We start from the raw sequence: 13350 nt of genomic DNA, 5'->3' as shown, positions 1-13350 counted from the left end.
CGCGCAGTGTCTTACCTCCACGTAATATCACAATAACTACGACCATTAACGAAATGATGGGCACATGATAACGAGCCCAGCATATAAAGCTACAACTGAGTGAGCTACGTCTGATCAGTTTTCTGGAGACTGGTGACAGATCGAGATCTTCAACCAAGTCTAAACAACAATTCAATATGTTAGCTAAATTTCACACGCAGCAACATGTTATGTAATATGCACCAGAGGCAAAATCATAGTGATCCCAATTTTTGATGGCAAACTTTTTCGAATTTCGCGCAGTGCCTTACCTCCACGTAATATCACAATAACTACGACCATTAACGAAATGATGGGCACATGATAACGAGCCCGGCATATAAAGCTACAACTGAGTGAGCTACGTCTGATCAGTTTTCTGGAGACTGGTGACAGATCGAGTTCTTCAACCAAGTCTAAACAACAATTCAATATGTTAGCTAAATTTCACACGCAGCAACATGTTATGTAATATGCACCAGAGGCAAAATCATAGTGATCCCAATTTTTGATGGCAAACTTTTTCGAATTTCGCGCAGTGTCTTACCTCCACGTAATATCACAATAACTACGACCATTAACGAAATGATGGGCACATGATAACGAGCCCGGCATATAAAGCTACAACTGAGTGAGCTACGTCTGATCAGTTTTCTGGAGACTGGTGACAGATCGAGATCTTCAACCAAGTCTAAACAACAATTCAATATGTTAGCTAAATTTCACATGCAGCAACATGTTATGTAATATGCACCAGAGGCAAAATCATAGTGATCCCAATTTTTGATGGCAAACTTTTTCGAATTTCGCGCAGTGTCTTACCTCCACGTAATATCACAATAACTACGACCATTAACGAAATGATGGGCACATGATAACGAGCCCGGCATATAAAGCTACAACTGAGTGAGCTACGTCTGATCAGTTTTCTGGAGACTGGTGACAGATCGAGATCTTCAACCAAGTCTAAACAACAATTCAATATGTTAGCTAAATTTCACACGCAGCAACATGTTATGTAATATGCACCAGAGGCAAAATCATAGTGATCCCAATTTTTGATGGCAAACTTTTTCGAATTTCGCGCAGTGTCTTACCTCCACGTAATATCACAATAACTACGACCATTAACGAAATGATGGGCACATGATAACGAGCCCGGCATATAAAGCTACAACTGAGTGAGCTACGTCTGATCAGTTTTCTGGAGACTGGTGACAGATCGAGATCTTCAACAAAGTCTAAACAACAATTCAATATGTTAGCTAAATTTCACACGCAGCAACATGTTATGTAATATGCACCAGAGGCAAAATCATAGTGATCCCAATTTTTGATGGCAAACTTTTTCGAATTTCGCGCAGTGCCTTACCTCCACGTAATATCACAATAACTACGACCATTAACGAAATGATGGGCACATGATAACGAGCCCGGCATATAAAGCTACAACTGAGTGAGCTACGTCTGATCAGTTTTCTGGAGACTGGTGACAGATCGAGATCTTCAACCAAGTCTAAACAACAATTCAATATGTTAGCTAAATTTCACACGCAGCAACATGTTATGTAATATGCACCAGAGGCAAAATCATAGTGATCCCAATTTTTGATGGCAAACTTTTTCGAATTTCGCGCAGTGTCTTACCTCCACGTAATATCACAATAACTACGACCATTAACTAAATGATGGGCACATGATAACGAGCCCGGCATATAAAGCTACAACTGAGTGAGCTACGTCTGATCAGTTTTCTGGAGACTGGTGACAGATCGAGATCTTCAACCAAGTCTAAACAACAATTCAATATGTTAGCTAAATTTCACACGCAGCAACATGTTATGTAATATGCACCAGAGGCAAAATCATAGTGATCCCAATTTTTGATGGCAAACTTTTTCGAATTTCGCGCAGTGTTACCCCCACGTAATATCACAATAACTACGACCATTAACGAAATGATGGGCACATGATAACGAGCCCGGCATATAAAGCTACAACTGAGTGAGCTACGTTGATCAGTTTTCTGGAGACTGGTGACAGATCGAGATCTTCAACCAAGTCTAAACAACAATTCAATATGTTAGCTAAATTTCACACGCAGCAACATGTTATGTAATATGCACCAGAGGCAAAATCGTAGTGATCCCAATTTTTCATGGCAAACTTTTTCGAATTTCGCGCAGTGTCTTACCTCCACGTAATATCACAATAACTACGACCATTAACGAAATGATGGGCACATGATAACGAGCCCGGCATATAAAGCTACATCTGAGTGAGCTACGTCTGATCAGTTTTCTGGAGACTGGTGACAGATCGAGATCTTCAACCAAGTCTAAACAACAATTCAATATGTTAGCTAAATTTCACACGCAGCAACATGTTATGTAATATGCACCAGAGGCAAAATCATAGTGATCCCAATTTTTGATGGCAAACTTTTTCGAATTTCGCGCAGTGTCTTACCTCCACGTAATATCACAATAACTACGACCATTAACGAAATGATGGGCACATGATAACGAGCCCGGCACATAAAGCTACAACTGAGTGAGCTACGTCTGATCAGTTTTCTGGAGACTGGTGACAGATCGAGATCTTCAACGAAGTCTAAACAACAATTCAATATGTTAGCTAAATTTCACACGCAGCAACATGTTATGTAATATGCACCAGAGGCAAAATCATAGTGATCCCAATTTTTGATGGCAAACTTTTTCGAATTTCGCGCAGTGTCTTACTTCCACGTAATATCACAATAACTACGACCATTAACGAAATGATGGGCACATGATAACGAGCCCGGCATATAAAGCTACAACTGAGTGAGCTACGTCTGATCAGTTTTCTGGAGACTGGTGACAGATCGAGATCTTCAACCAAGTCTAAACAACAATTCAATATGTTAGCTAAATTTCACACGCAGCAACATGTTATGTAATATGCACCAGAGGCAAAATCATAGTGATCCCAATTTTTGATGGCAAACTTTTTCGAATTTCGCGCAGTGTCTTACCTCCACGTAAATATCACAATAACTACGACCATTAACGAAATGATGGGCACATGATAACGAGCCCGGCATATAAAGCTACAAGCAAAGCGAAAACGATTTTTTATTTCCGAATAATTTCAGTAAAATCGTTTGAGAAAGATTGTAGGGAGAGTGCGTCGGTTCTGTCATCGTCGACCGGCCGAAAGGTGGGAAAAGGTTGTCGGCCTCCCCTTCTGAAGAAACGAATGAACTCACCCAGATTTTGGACGAAAACTGCTCACTACGTATCGACTACTGCAACTTGGGCTACCCATAATTCTGCCATATAAAACTGACATCGTCATTAAGCGATTCACTTGAGACGTGTGCTCTCGTGAAGTACAACAGCTGTGGTTTCCCGCTGATCGCAGACGGTGACCAAGGCTTGAATACAATATACAGCTTCAGGCTGGCGCAGGCTGCAATAGTTACACAGAGATCAAAAGACTTGCACCGAACAAAGGGTACGGTATTTCCATCAAACAAGTTTTCAGTCTGAAGACCACAGAAACAACAGCATAGTGTTACTGACGGAATATCATATTGGGATGCATCGTTTCATACTATCTTTTTGCATACTTCACGTATTTAACTTCGTGAGTGATGAATTTCTTCTTAAACCACTGAGACAGAAACTGCGTATAAAACTGCGGCACGTGGCAGAAAATCAAGAGAAGGTTCTGCGAGAGAAACAGCCTACCGATCAGCGCCAAGGCCCAATAGCCGATATTCTCAGCGCGGGATATGGGCGCCAATTGGGGTTAACACGGCGGTGGCAAAATGTGCGTACTACGACTGACGCACTTTGTCTACAAACGCAGCACGCAGATGGACTTTGCTTCGCAATGACACGACCAGCACCGCTGCTCGTATCAGTCATGTACAGGTAACTTTGACAGTGCTACGTACTGTAATAATATCCAAACGGAGTGGTACGTCTGGTTTCACCTACAATACAAGCGGCAAAATATTTGAAGTGCGAGCCAGTGGGTTACTTTACATTCAACCGTATGCTAGGAATCTTCGTGTTCCATTGTTGAAAGTGTGTAGATAAAATAAATAACTACAATAATCACAATAAATCTGCAAAAGGTTGCATAAAATGGGGAGAGCCAATGGTACTACCAGAGACCTCTACAACAAGAAGTAGCTATCCAAAAATGCAAAAATAAGGCACTGCAGCACAGTAGTGAACCCAGAATACCTATATGCAAGCGAATGCCTAGCATTAAACTATAATTTAGATGAATTAGAAGTACTAGAATGGCGAATTTTAAGGAAAATATTAGGACTACAAAACACAACAGAAGGTTGTAAATTACGAAGTAATGCTGAAATGTACCTAAATATAGAAAATATTCCAAACGTAATGAGAAAACGTAGACTCGTGTTTTTTGGACATTTATTTCAAGTGCAAGGCAGTAGATTAACTAATAATATTTTCAATTATTTGTGGGGTAAGAAGTCCACAACAAGCTAAAAAGGATGTAGAAAGAAACAATATTAAAACAGACCATATAAAAACAGACCATATAAACAACAAAGAAGCCTTTCGAGAAGTAGTATTGGAAAGGAAGAATACCAAGGGTGGGCAGCTAAAAAGAAAAAGAACACAGAACGAAGAACTGAAATTGTTCTATGGGTCTACACGCAGTAATAGTAATAATAATAATAATAATAATAATAGGTATACTAATGAACAGAACTAAAAACAGTGAACATTATCAAATAGACGCTAACAAACATCAAATCCAAAATTAAATTACTGGAAAAATTATCAGATTCCTTAGAGGCTCGGACAGGAATGAGGCAGGGCGATCGCATTTCGCCAGTGCTGTTCAAATGGTTCAAATGGCTCTAAGCACTATGGGACTTAACATCTGAGGTCATCAGTCCCCTATACATAGAACTACTTAATCCTAACTAACCTAAGGACTTCACACACATCGAGACCCGAGGCAGGATTCGAATCTGCGACCGTAGCAGCAGCGTGGTTCCGGACTGAAGAGCCTAGAAGCGCTAAGCCAAAGCGGCCGGCGTCAGTGCTGTTCAACGTTCTATTAGACGACAAATACGTCAAGGAATTGGAGAAAGAACTGAACATACAGGGGATTAATAAAACAATCCGGCTAGGAAGGAATACCGAAGTACTAGATATTGCCCCTCTGGTATTCGCTGATGATCTCGAAATGCTCAAAGATAACACAGAAACTGCAGTAAAGCAAATCGAGGTCCTGAAAGAGAAGGCTTAAAAGGTCGAACTATAGATCTTATTTGAGGAAACGGAATACTCGTCAAAGCAAAAAGAATCGCCAATAAAAATTACTACAAAATATACCGACATCAAGAATGTTCACAGATTCAACTTTCTTGGGGCGATGATACAGGAAAAAGAGATAGAGGAAGAAGCTCACGAAGAGAGAACTCTAATGGATTCTGGAAGGCTGAAAACATCTACACTCCTGGAAATTGAAATAAGAACACCGTGAATTCATTGTCCCAGGAAGAGGAAACTTTATTGACACATTCCTGGGGTCAGATACATCACATGATCACACTGACAGAACCACAGGCACATAGACACAGGCAACAGAGCATGCACAATGTCGGCACTAGTACAGTGTATATCCACCTTTCGCAGCAATGCAGGCTGCTATTCTCCGATGGAGACGATCGTAGAGATGCTGGATGTAGTCCTGTGGAACGGCTTGCCATGCCATTTCCACCTGGCGCCTCAGTTGGACCAGCGTTCGTGCTGGACGTGCAGACCGCGTGAGACGACGCTTCATCCAGTCCCAAACATGCTCAATGGGCGACAGATCCGGAGATCTTGCTGGCCAGGGTAGTTGACTTACACCTTCTAGAGCACGCTGGGTGGCACGGGATACATGCGGACGTGCATTGTCCTGTTGGAACAGCAAGTTCCCTTGCCGGTCTAGGAATGGTAGAACGATGGGTCCGATGACGGTTTGGATGTACCGTGCACTATTCAGTGTCCCCTCGACAATCACCAGTGGTGTACGGCCAGTGTAGGAGATCGCTCCCCACACCATGATGCCGGGTGTTGGCCCTGTGTGCCTCGGTCGTATGCAGTCCTGATTGTGGCGCTCACCTGCACGGCGCCAAACACGCATACGACCATCATTGGCACCAAGGCAGAAGCGACTCTCATCGCTGAAGACGACATGACTCCATTCATCCCTCCATTCACGCCTGTCGCGACACCACTGGAGGCGGGCTGCACGATGTTGGGGCGTGAGCGGAAGACGGCCTAACGGTGTGCGGGACCGTAGCCCAGCTTCATGGAGACGGTTGCGAATGGTCCTCGCCGATACCCCGGGAGCAACAGTGTCCCTAATTTGCTGGGAAGTGGCGGTGCGGTCCCCTACGGCACTGCGTAGGATCCTACGGTCTTGGCGTGCATCCGTGCGTCGCTGCGGTCCGGTCCCAGGTCGACGGGCACGTGCACCTTCCGCCGACCACTGGCGACAACATCGATGTACTGTGGAGACCTCACGCCCCACGTGTCCACCCGGCCTCCCGCATGCCCACTATACGCCCTCGCTCAAAGTCCGTCAACTGCACATACGGTTCACGTCCACGCTGTCGCGGCATGCTACCAGTGTTAAAGACTGCGATGGAGCTCCGTATGCCACGGCAAACTGGCTGACACTGACGGCGGCGGTGCACAAATGCTGCGCAGCTAGCGCCATTCGACGGCCAACACCGCGGTTCCTGGTGTGTCCGCTGTGCCGTGCGTGTGATCATTGCTTGTACAGCCCTCTCGCAGTGTCCGGAGCAAGTATGGTGGGTCTGACACACCGGTGTCAATGTGTTCTTTTTTCCATTTCCAGGAGTGTATAATAATAAATCATGCCTTCCACGTGATGTAAAAGTGACACGTTACAACACCGTCATCGAGACAGAAACCTTATACGCATCAGAAACCTTGGTTATTGATTGGAAAAGTGCACTAGAAATTACGAAGAAACTAGTAGAAGCATCATTAGAAAAATTCTATGGCCAAATACGACAGACGATGTCAACAGATTGTGGAGCAGACAACAGACCGAACAGATATGTAACCAGTAGATGACACGTAGTAACGCTGACTGCAGTTTTATGAGCGGATCAAGAAAAGTCGGACACCCGACAAGCTAAACGCATCTTGGAGAACACGGAAACCACTGACAACATGAACTGGATCACCGAAGTCAGAAAAGACCTGGACGATGTTGGCGTAGCTAATTCAGATGTACAAGCAGACAAACATTAAAGCACGAAATACTCAAATGGAAAGTGAGCCAAGAGGTCAAGAAATGGAAGACAGGAACAACTCGGTCGGAATGAACTGTGAGAAGATGAAATAAGTGTGGCGCCGGAGAAAACCCCACATGAAGTAAACGCTTCGCACAGTCCTCTGGCGACCTATATGTGCATAATAATTTTGAAAATCAGACTGAATGCTGGCAGTACCATCAAGGGAATTAATACCTGGACCAGAAACAACAGTGCCCTCGCCGCAAGTCTTCGTTTTCGTAGAGTTTCGCAGGCTTAAACTACTTAACTTCTATACATAGTGTGAGTAATGGAAATAATTACAGACAGAGACAGGGAAGCGGTCATCGCTAGCAGGTGCATGGAAATTGTGATGAGTATACCAACTGGTTGTGCGTGAATTCCGTGCAGGGAAAGTGCCGAAACGGTTTCAAAATTGCAAGTGGCAAAATCGTGTCGGAACAGAAACATACTTTGGAAACTCGCAATGGGCCTGTTTCTCACGAAAGAATCCTGCTGTTCGGTAGTAAAGAAGCTGAGACAGTTTTGTGGGAAAATGAAACTGTTCTTTTGGACGGGGCATTTGACAGTTGTTAGAAACAATTCAAACAACTGTACGCGATTAACGCCGACATAGGAAGCACAGAAGAAGAGACGAAAGTATTTCCTGTTTTATTTGCTTTGCTCTCAGTCAAAAGTCAAAATATACAGGATTTATTCTGGATTTAAAAATAAGATGCATGGATGCTCTTCCAAAACTGCAGTGCTAGACTTTGCCTACAATTAAAGCTATGAAATCAATGTTTCCCTGAACATATTTTCTTTCCGTTTGCAATTTTTACCTTTTTGAAACAAAATACAAGAGCTGGGATTAACGGAGGAACACAGGGATGCAGAAGTTCGACTGTTCTGCCGCTCGTGTGCTGCAGTGGCTCATATTGTATCATACTGTGCTGATGAAGCGTGCCTAATAATATTGGAGGAAATTCTCGGCAGAGAAAGGTCATGAGATTCGCAGGCTATATGGGCAATCAATGGATGGAAATTACTAGTATGCCAACTGAAATGTTGAAAGTTTTCAACCAGCAGCACAGGACCACCAATGCTGTCGAAATTTGGCAAAAGAAGCCAAACTCCTCAATAAGTCAAAAACATCTAGATGTATACTTTCTGTTAAATAAGCCACAGGAGGAAGTAGTAAATGCAGTAAATGAAATTAAAAACGTTCCACTGGCCTGCCCCCTCAAAAATATAAGAGAAAGATACCTATATCTACAAAAAGTTAAAACAAGGCATAAAAATACGTATCCGGAGTATAAGAAGGTGTTTAAAATGTCTGGCTTTCTTATAAAAAATTGAGTGATAAATTAAAATTCATAAAATAATATAAGATGTGTAACCATTTGCTGCAGTAATATTGTAAAAAGAAAAACAGGTAAAGATTAAAAAGGCTAAAAAAGTAAAAATAATAAAAAACATTTAAACATGCCTATGTACTACACGCATAGCCAGTCCTTAGCCTGGATAAAATGTGAATGGATGTTCTTATTACATAACTGTCTCCAGGGCCTCCCCCACTGTTGGGCTTCCTTCGACGGTCGGTAACCCCACGGTTAAAATGTTTGTGGTCGGGAACACCACGTTTGACATCCCGACCGCAAAGCCACGGTCGGAAAGCCCACCTCTGCATGTTTGTCTGACGGGCGAAGACTACTCAATGGCGGCAAGGAGTGATGGGGGGGGGGGGGGAGTGTTATGTTTTCAACAAAACTATGTTACAGACTGTACAAACATGACACAGTAAAACTAAGTACAACAGGAAAATCACGGCGATGGGACGATCTAATTGTAACTCCAAGCATGATTCTTGGATAAACATAAAAAAAGTTCAGAATGAGATTTTCACTCTGCAGCGGAGTGTGCGCTGATATGAAACTTCCTGGCAGATTAAAACTGTGTGCCCGACCGAGACTCGAACTCGGGACCTTTGCCTTTCGCGGGCAAGTGCTCTACCAACTGAGCTACCGAAGCACGATTCACGCCCGGTACTCACAGCTTTACTTCTGCCAGTACCTCGTCTCCTACCTTCCAAACTTTACAGAAGCTCTCCTGCGAAACTTGCAGAACTAGCACTCCTGAAAGAAAGGATATTGCGGAGACATGGCTTAGCCACAGCCTGGGGGATGTTTCCAGAATGAGATTTTCACGCTGCAGCGGAGTGTGCGCTGATATGAAACTTCCTGGCAGATTAAAACTGTGTGCCCGACCGAGACTCGAACTCGGGACCTTTGCCTTTCGCGGGCAAGTGCTCTACCAACTGAGCTACCGAAGCACGATTCACGCCCGGTACTCACAGCTTTACTTCTGCCAGTACCTCGTCTCCTACCTTCCAAACTTTACAGAAGCTCTCCTGCGAAACTTGCAGAACTAGCACTCCTGAAAGAAAGGATATTGCGGAGACATGGCTTAGCCACAGCCTGGGGGATGTTTCCAGAATGAGATTTTCACTCTGCAGCGGAGTGTGCGCTGATATGAAACTTCCTGGCAGATTGAAACTGTGCGCCCGACCGAGACTCGAACTCGGGACCTTTGCCTTTCGCGGGCAAGTGCTCTACCAACTGAGCTACCGAAGCACGATTCACGCCCGGTACTCACAGCTTTACTTCTGCCAGTACCTCGTCTCCTACCTTCCAAACTTTACAGAAGCTCTCCTGCGAAACTTGCAGAACTAGCACTCCTGAAAGAAAGGATATTGCGGAGACATGGCTTAGCCACAGCCTGGGGGATGTTTCCAGAATGAGATTTTCACTCTGCAGCGGAGTGTGCGCTGATATGAAACTTCCTGGCAGATTAAAACTGTGTGCCCGACCGAGACTCGAACTCGGGACCTTTGCCTTTCGCGGGCAAGTGCTCTACCAACTGAGCTACCGAAGCACGATTCACGCCCGGTACTCACAGCTTTACTTCTGCCAGTACCTCGTCTCCTACCTTCCAAACTTTACAGAAGCTCTCCTGCGAAACTTGCAGAACTAGCACTCCTGAAAGAAAGGATATTGCGGAGACATGGCTTAGCCACAGCCTGGGGGATGTTTCCAGAATGAGATTTTCACTCTGCAGCGGAGTGTGCGCTGATATGAAACTTCCTGGCAGATTAAAACTGTGTGCCCGACCGAGACTCGAACTCGGGACCTTTGCCTTTCGCGGGCAAGTGCTCTACCAACTGAGCTACCGAAGCACGATTCACGCCCGGTACTCACAGCTTTACTTCTGCCAGTACCTCGTCTCCTACCTTCCAAACTTTACAGAAGCTCTCCTGCGAAACTTGCAGAACTAGCACTCCTGAAAGAAAGGATATTGCGGAGACATGGCTTAGCCACAGCCTGGGGGATGTTTCCAGAATGAGATTTTCACTCTGCAGCGGAGTGTGCGCTGATATGAAACTTCCTGGCAGATTGAAACTGTGTGCCCGACCGAGACTCGAACTCGGGACCTTTGCCTTTCGCGGGCAAGTGCTCTACCAACTGAGCTACCGAAGCACGATTCACGCCCGGTACTCACAGCTTTACTTCTGCCAGTACCTCGTCTCCTACCTTCCAAACTTTACAGAAGCTCTCCTGTAAAACTTGCAGAACTAGCACTCCTGAAAGAAAGGATATTGCGGAGACATGGCTTAGCCACAGCCTGGGGGATGTTTCCAGAATGAGATTTTCACTCTGCAGCGGAGTGTGTGCTGATATGAAACTTCCTGGTAGATTAAAACTGTGTGCCGGACCGAGACTCGAACTCGGGACCTTTTCCTTTCGCGGGCAAGTGCTCTACCATTTGAGCTTCCTCGCAGGAGAGCTTCTGTGGAATTTGGAATTAGGAGACGAGGTACTGGCGGAAGAAAAGCTGTGAGGACGGGGCGCTCGTCGTGCTTGGGTAGCTCAGAAGGCAGAGCACTGCCCGCGAAAGGTAAAGGTCCCAAGTTCGAGTCTCGGTCCGGCACACAGTTTTAATCTGCCAGGAAGTTTCATTAATAAAACTGTAAAAAACAGTCGTGGAGGCGAGAATTGTAATGCATGAAACGTGAGATCAAAAGGCAGCCCAGCTAAAGAGCAGAAGAACACTCATCCTTCAGGCTGATCATATACACTGATCGCCGGAACATTATGACCACCGACCCTACTGCCGATATAAACCAGTCCACGTGATGGCAGCGTTACCTGGCGACGAATGAGTGCTAATCATACACACGGCAGGTGCATGTATTATCAGTGATCTTGCTGTCCGTATGTAGAATGGAGAAAGCGCGTGACCTTTCTGAGTTGGACCGAGGGCAGGTTGCGATGGCCCATAGGATCGGCACGAGTATTCCGGAAACTGCACGACTTGTCGGGTGTTAGAGGAGAGCTGTGGTGAGTGTCTTCAACACGTGGCGAAACCAAGCTGAGGCCACGTTCACACGTCGTGGTGTTGAGCGTCCATCAATCATTGCAGATGTCGGACGTCGTAGACTGGACAGTCTGGTAAAACAGGACAGGCGGAAAACTGTGGCAGAACTAAGATCAGAGTTTAATCCTGGACGAAAATACAAGGGTGTATGAATACACAGTTCACCGAGCACTCCTAACGATGGGCCTCCGCAGCCGATGACTATGGATGTGCCAATGTTAGCACCACATCAGCAACTACGACTGAAATGGGCACGTGACTATCTTGTACTGGCTGTTGGCTGGTGAGCGCTGCATCGTCTGATGAATCCCGATACCTCCTTCATCACGCCGATGGAAGGGCGCGAATCCGTCGTCTTCCAGAGCACCTTCTTGACATCTGTGCTGAGGGACGCAAACAAGCTGGCGACTGCTCCGTTATGATCTGGTGAACATTCAAGTGGGCATGCGTGGGTCCAGTGGAGCTCGTGGAGGGCACCTTGATGCCAAGGGAGTGTTGCACACTGGTTGCAGACCACGTACACTTCATGACGGGTCCGTTTCGCGACGGCAGTGGCATTTTTCAACAAGACAATGCGCCATGTCACAAGGCCAAGAGTGTGATGGAGTGGTTCGAGGAACACAGTGGCGAGTTCCAATTGATGTGCTGCCCCCCCCCCCCCCCCCTCCCAACTCGCCAGATCAGAACCAGATCGAACACATGTGGGATGTGATTGAACGTGGCCTCAGAGGTCATCGCCCCCTCCCCAGTATTTACGGCAATTAAGTGGCGAGAATTAGGTGACCTGTGTGTGCAGAGCTACCTACCAAGGCCTCTTTGCTTCCATGGCACGAGGCCTCGCTGCTGTTATTCGTGCCAAAGGTGGACATACCGGCTATTATGTAGGAGCTCACAATTTTCTGGCTGATCAGTGTATATTTATAGTTTTATGTAATTTATAGTCACATTGTAAAACTGGATGTAGGCATCACTTGTGAATTTGTTGATAACTTGTCTAATATTATGTTGTTTTTCAGTGAAAGGTCGCAAAATAGACCACAGTAATTTTAAAAGTAGTCTACCATCATATAAGTATGTCCAGTTAGCTTTAGATATAACTGGTGGTCTTTATTTAAGTTCCCTCATGGATATAGTGGGATGTCGCAGAAAGTATTTAAGGGCGGGCTGGAGGTCGCACGTGGTCTTTCGCTGGTCGGTGGTGGTTCTGCTTTGGTTGGTCGTCGTTGGTGAGTTTGTCGAAAGGGCTGTGGGGCATGTGAGTTGTATACTTTAACTTTTCGCTGGTCTTGGATTAGTTTTGTGACTGCAAATTACATATTCCTACTTTTCACTGGGCTTAGATAGTTTTACGTTTTCGGTGATTGGTTTTGCGCGACTTTATGAACTTCAACTGCCTTTACTGGATTTTAGGCAGATGTGAGTTGCAATTATCTGCTGTAATTCATATTTTTATTCGTCTGGGATTATTTGTTGCACGTTTTCACAGAGGCCGGTCAGGGAAACGAACTTCAGTTTACACTGCAGTTGATAGTGGGAACTATATGGTTCGAGAGACCTTAGACCTTTTGAAGTCTCAAACATCT

The 13350-nt window shown here is 45.1% G+C and overlaps 1 non-coding gene across 1 annotated transcript; it reads right to left on the bottom strand.

Annotated features, from left to right (window-relative positions):
* Positions 1-9891: 9891 nt before the first annotated feature.
* Positions 9892-9966, bottom strand: Trnas-cga (transfer RNA serine (anticodon CGA)). Its single transcript has one exon. It is a non-coding gene; the product is annotated as a tRNA-Ser (tRNA).
* Between the last annotated feature and the right edge of the window lie 3384 nt (positions 9967-13350).

This window comes from Schistocerca serialis, chromosome 2, assembly GCF_023864345.2.
Source record: "Schistocerca serialis cubense isolate TAMUIC-IGC-003099 chromosome 2, iqSchSeri2.2, whole genome shotgun sequence".
In the NCBI taxonomy this organism is placed as follows: Eukaryota; Metazoa; Arthropoda; class Insecta; order Orthoptera; family Acrididae; genus Schistocerca; species Schistocerca serialis.
This window is presented reverse-complemented; position numbering and strand designations above follow the sequence as displayed.